The following is a 6,638-nucleotide window of genomic DNA, read 5'->3' as shown; positions in this document are numbered from 1 at the left end:
AGAGCCGTTTGAACCATTTTTAAATAGGAACCCCCATTTTTATTACATATTCGTGTAGTACGTAAAGAAATATGAATGTTTTAGTTGGACGACTTTTTTCTCTTTGTGATAGATGGCGCTGTAATAGTCACAAACGTATAAGTACGTGGTATCACGTAACATTCCGCCAGTGCGGACGGTATTTGCTTCGTGATACATTACCCGTGTTAAAATGGACCGTTTATCAATTGCGGGAAAGATCGATATCGTGTTGATGTATGGCTATTGTGATCAAAATTCCCAACGGGCGTTTGCTATGTATGCTGCTCGGTATCCTGGACAACATCATCCAAGTGTCCAGACCGTTCGCTGGATCGTTACGTTATTTAAGCTAACAGGAAGTCTTCAGCTACATGTAAAACGTCAACTACGACTTGATGATGCCCTAGTAGGTGTTTTAGCTGCTGTCGCGGCTAATCCGCACATCAGTAGCAGACAATCTGCACGAGAATCGGGAATCTCAAAAACGTCGGTGTTGAGAATGCTACATCAACATCGGTTGCACTCGTACCATATTTCTATGCACCAGGAATTGCATTGCGACGACTTTGAACGTCGTGTACAGTTCTGCCACTGGGCACAAGAGATATTACGGGACGATGACAGATTTTTTGCACGTGTTCTATTTAGCGACGAAGCGTCATTCACCAACAGCGGTAACATAAACCGGCATAATATGCACTATTGAGCAACGGAAAATCCACGATGGCTGCGACAAGTGGAACATCAGCGACCTTGGCGACCTGACGTCCCCGGATTTCTTTCTGTGGTGAAAGTTGAAGGATATTTGTTATCGTGATCCACCGACAACACCTGACAACACACGTCAGCGAATTGTCAGTGCATGTGCGAACGTTACGGAAGGAGAAGTATTCGGTGTTGAGAGGAATGTCGTTAGACGTACTGCCAAATGCATTGAGGCTGACGGATGTGATTTTGAGCGTTTATTGCATTAATGTGGTATTTACAGGTAATCATGCTGTAACAGCATGCGTTCTCAGAAATGATGAGTTCACAAAGGTAGATGTATCACATTGGAGGAACCGAAAAAAATGTTTAAACGTACCTACGTTCTGTATTTTAATTTTAAAAAAAACTACCTGTTACCGAATGTTCGTCTAAAATTGTGAGCCATATGATTGTGACTATTAGAGCGCCATCTATCACAAAGCGGAAAAACTGGTCCAACTAAAACATTCATATTTCTTTACGTACTACACGAATATGTAATAAAAATGTGGGTTCCAACCATAGCGCCATCTGGTTTCCCCCTTCAAGTTTTGTTCTTTGTAGTTTCTTCGTTTGACGCTTATTTCGTGAGATATTTGGCCCGGTCACGATCAATGAACCACACTGTATAAATTTGTATCCAGTGCTGTATTTCGTATAACAAAAGAGACATTGGGCGAATTTTCGCAGTACCGAGTAGCAGGAACAAGAAGTAAGTCGATATAGAGCTTTAAAATAGCTATGAATTAGCCATGCATTTTTCCTTGCACTTGCGAACTAATATGAGTTCCCTTTTGCCCTGCTGGCTGATGGATAGGACTCATTTAACGCTAATTACGGAAACAAGTTCAAATGGTTCAAATGGCTCTGAGCACTATGGGACTTAACATCTATGGTCATCAGTCCCCTAGAACTTAGAACTACTTAAACCTAGCTAACCTAAGGACAGCACACAACACCCAGCCATCACGAGGCAGAGAAATCCCTGACCCCGCCGGGAATCGAACCCGGGAACCCGGGCGTGGGAAGCGAGAACGCTACCGCACGACCACGAGATGCGGGCACGGAAACAAGTGTTCAAACTCGATAGCACAACATGAACTGCGAAATCTGTTTTCGCTGTTAGTAAAGGATAGCAGGGAAAAAACTGTGTTTCATGCTTCCCACAACTAATGCTTTTCGACCTATTTAGCACAAAATGGCTCTGAGCACTATGCGACTTAACTTCTGAGGTCATCAGTCGCCTAGAACGTACAACTACTTAAACCTAGCTAACCTAAGGACATCACACACATCCATGTCCGAGGCAGGATTCGAACCTGCGACCATAGCGGTCGCTCGGTTCCAGACTGTAGCGCCTAGAACTGCACGGCCACTCCCGCCGGCTAATTAGTACAAATTTGTTGAGATTTTTTGCTACTAAATATCTTCCGTTAGAAGCCACTGATCAGTTTTAGCAGTGCATTAGACGGCTGAGTGCGCTTCTTTAATGTACGCGTCTAAGTACGCTGCAGAAGTCAATGTAACACCGGCCGCTCATTGGGCCCAAAATGGCGGCAACTGGCAAGCTGGCTGTACTTTCCCTATACAGAGCTTTAGTCATGAAGAAGGAAGCGCATTACGTTGGCCGCATGACATCCAGTGAAATCTCTCGTACTCGGCAGGAGACACTATGTTTCTAGGCATCTTGGTGCTCAATGTGAACTCATAACTGAAAAGAGGGACGTGACGCGTCTACGGGCGTACTAGAGACACTGCCCAACATGTCTGTCCAAAGCTTCATGAGATTTTCATTGTGGTTTCCATTTCTCGCCCGATCGGACCTTACTTTCCGAATACCTCTCGCGCTGACAGTTTTGCTCTTGATCCAGAAACCAAGCGGTAGTCCATGCACTGGAACGGCCCAACTTCGCTGACAAAGAAAATAAGCTCGAATGAGCAAGTCAAGATTCAAAGCGATGTTGATAGCTTTTTTTCGATATTCGTGAAACTGCGTGTCTTCGCTATATTACTAAACGTCAGACTATTAATCAACGTTAGCTTACTACGTTGAGGTTCTTGCTCAACTTCGTGAGAAAATAAGAAAGAAGTGATTCGCATTGTGGAACAAACAGATGATGGGTTCAGCACCAAGACACTGCTCCAGCTCATACTACATTGTACGTTAAAAGGTTTCTAGCTAAGTACAGCATCTCAGTGAAGGTTGACCTAGCGCCGTGTGACTTATCTGTTCCCCAAGGTCAAATCTGTGTTAAAGGAAGCTTTCAGTCTGCTGAAGAAGTGAAACAAAAATCGGCACATGTCATCGAGAAGTTCACTGAATTACAGCATTGTTTCCGTCACTAGAAAGTTCGCATAGCGCATTGTAGGGATAGAGCAGGGGAGTATATTCAGGATTCACTCCGTCTTCAGGCCACGAGTGGCCTACCGGGACCATCTGACCGCCGTGTCATCCTCAGTGGAGGATGCGGATAGGAGGGGCGTGGGGTCAGCACACCGCTCTCCCGGTCAGTATGATGGTATTCTTGACCGAAGCCGCTACTACTCGGTCGAGTAGCTCCTCAATTGGCATCACGAGGCTGAGTGCCCCCCGAAAAATGGCAACAGCGCATGGCAGCCTGGATGGTCACCCATTCAAGTGCCGACCACGCCCGACAGCGCTTAACTTCGGTGATCTCACGGGTACCGGTGTATCCACTGCGGTAAGGCCGTTGCTATATTCAGGATGACAATAACTAAATACATAAGCTTTTGAAATAAAATATTTTGCAACAATAGTCCCGTTATTTCACGACCACATCTCATATCATGTGCCGTGGTGCGACTAGACCCTGTTAGATCACGCAAAGCTTCTTGATTCTTCATCGTTTTTTTTCCGGACTGCCCTCATTTTTTCTGCATGGGCTCTCTTTCTTTCATCTGTCCATTTTGTTCCTGCTTTCTTCGTGGCTTCGTTTTCTGACTTAACTTCCCATATGCCAACTTTCTGCTTAAATACCTTCCTGTCCAAAATATCTGGATAATTTATGTCAGTTTCTTGTAGGTCCTTTTTGACCTCTTGTATCCCGGGTATAGTTTGAAGTCCTCCTATGTATTTAAGAATTTTGTGCGTAAGTCTTGTTATGGGAAGCCTACAAATGTGCTCATAAAATTTTAATCGCCTTTCTCTAATGTCTGCTGCAAGGTTGGACAGTTTTACAGTTGTTTGACGAGATTGTAGTCTATAGCCCTCTTCTGTTTTCTTTGGCGCTAGTATCTTTTTTTCTGATGATTTTACGTTCTTCCTTTAATAAGTTTTCTAGGTCACCTTTTGTGTGGACTGTCAGGGTTTCACAGGCATAAAGGACTTGCGGTTTTAGTACTGTGTAATAGTGCACAATTTTAGAGTTTTTGGACAACCTTTTTTACTGTACATCTTGTAGCTTCTTGCATAGGCTCTCTTTAGTTTTTGGAGGCGAATGTTTTGTGCTACTTTCTCTCTCCCCGTAGGTTCAAGGACTTCACCTGAGTATTTAAGATATGAACGTATTTGTAGCTAAATTTTGGGTGTCAGTTTTTGTGGCGATGAACTCTTTAGGAAAGATATTTGCAGACCAACTTTCTCTGTACATCCGTTAAGGGTTTCAACTTGTTCGTTTGCTGTTATCTCATCATCCGCTATATACAGAGTGGTCCATTGATCGTGACCGGGTTAAACATCTCACGAAATAAGCGCCAAACGAAAAAACTACAAAGAACGAAACTCGTGTAGCTTGAAGGGGGAAACCAGATGGCTCTATGGTTGGCCTGCTAGATGGTGCTGCCACAGGTCAAACGGATATCGTTCTTTGTAGTTTTTTCGTTTGATGCTTATTTCGTGATATATTTGGCCCGGTCACTATCAATGGACCACCCTGTATAGTCTATCGGTAAACTGAAAGGCGAGCCAGCGAGTCCCCACTCTGCCTACCCACCTACGTCATTGGGCGCTTCCAGAGGCTGTTTCACAACGTAGTACCGTTCCATCCGCCGCGCGCGCTTTAAAATTTTGGCGACGCCGTGTACAGATACGTCCCGACAGCGTTTATTTTTAGACAAATGCGTTAAGAGTATAAGGAAAGCAAAAAAACGATAGCTTCTGTGAAACAAAACATTATAGAGTAAATAATATTAAGAACGGAAGTCAAGATTGTATTACAAAACATAGAACCGAATGCCTATTCATATGAATGTATGTTCCTCTATTCGTATGACGAACCAGATATAGTGCAATCAGTCTGTAGAATTTAAGGCTTGTTCCTACTTTGTGTTTCTACTAAAAGGTAGAAGTTTTCTTTGAAGGGCTGCATTGAAACATAACAATTCTTGCAACACAAAGAATGTTTAAAAAGTAACCAGAAATTTATAATTCCGTGTGTTGTATTAGTTCGATTCGCACTGCTTTTTTTTGTCATTGTCTTCGTAAATATGTCTGAAAGGTATTTCCAGGTAAACCCCATTTCAGGCAATGTCTTGTGTAAAACATCTTTCTGCCAAGGTAAATGTATTTTTTGTTTCACGCCAATAAGTAATTTCCGTAATGTGGGCACTATTTTTTGGTTTATGTAAAATTCCTCCATCGTTTGTCGAATGACCGATTTTGTGAAACTGTCTATAACAATGGGTTTCCTCACTAATTATTAGTTTTCCTTCGCGGCGATTCCAGTAAACCATGCGCCTTGTTTTCGCGTTCCTTCCGTATACGTCCTATTGTGGCGAGGTTGACGTTTGCATAAACTGCAGCCCTTTGATTGCGACTGGTAATATTAGCCAACAATTCTTTTTGTGTCGCCTCCTTAACACACGCTGTAATAACGTTAGAGACGATCGAACGCTCGTTCTCCACAAATACCTCCTCTTCTTCGTATTCTGCACATTTTCTTGCAATGCAGTGCGATTATCCATCACTTCCGGATACTGAAGTATATCAGTGAGTACACAGAGTCCACTGACTGAGATTGGCAACTAAGATCCCACGAACAGAAACGACGTATATCACTGCACGCCGAACTAAACAGCTAGACAGGTAACGGGCAACTGATTTTGGGTTGCCCTGTAGGCCAGTGGCAGGGTTCTTCCGGGAAAGGCCACTTCCCCCACCAAAAGCGCTGCTCGCTCTTGAGTTTACAGACAGACTATGCGGACGCTCAGGACCGTTTCTCCTAGAGTGTGGCCGGCCGGGGTGGCCGAGCGGTTCTAGGCGCTACAGTCTGGAACTGCGCGACCGCTACGGTCGCAGGTTCGAATCCTGCCTCGGGCGTAGATGTCCTTAGGTTTAAGTAGTTCTAAAATCTATGGGACTGATGACCTCAGAAGTTAAGTTAAGTCCCATAGTGCTCAGAGCCATTTGAACCCAGATTGTGGTGCAGCGGTGCTACACCCTGGTAGTGCAGTGACCTCTCACGTGTTTGACCAGCCCCCCCCCCCCTCCCATTCCTACAGGCACCGCCGCCTCTGACTCTCACCACGGGACAAAAACATTGCCGCCCTCCCGGCCCTCCAGTGGAGTTCCAGCTGAGCCGTGAACACACTGGGACGAATGAGGCCGTTTGCCTTTCCTGCGGTCTGCGACTTTCCAGGAATTGTCACAGCAGACTTTCTCGCCCAGCGGGCCGTCCACTCTGTCGCGCAACAGGGTGTTGCCCCAGTCCGAGTGCTGTCCGTGTCCTCCGGCCACTATTAGAAAAAATAAAAAAAAAATCAGAGTTCCTTACTATACATATTTGTACGAAATTTAGCCCAACTTTACCTCGCGCTCTATCGAAAGTCTACGTATTACCAGAACTAAGTACCACAAACTGTTGTTGTTTTTGTTGTGGACTTTAGTCCTGAGACTGGTTTGATGCAGCTCT

At 44.6% G+C, this 6,638-nt stretch overlaps 1 pseudogene; it reads right to left on the bottom strand.

Moving 5' to 3' along the window:
• Window positions 1–3,366: 3,366 nt before the first annotated feature.
• Window positions 3,367–3,484, bottom strand: LOC126425401 (5S ribosomal RNA; annotated as a pseudogene).
• Between the last annotated feature and the right edge of the window lie 3,154 nt (window positions 3,485–6,638).

This window comes from Schistocerca serialis, chromosome 10, assembly GCF_023864345.2.
Source record: "Schistocerca serialis cubense isolate TAMUIC-IGC-003099 chromosome 10, iqSchSeri2.2, whole genome shotgun sequence".
NCBI classification, from domain to species: Eukaryota; Metazoa; Arthropoda; class Insecta; order Orthoptera; family Acrididae; genus Schistocerca; species Schistocerca serialis.
This window is presented reverse-complemented; position numbering and strand designations above follow the sequence as displayed.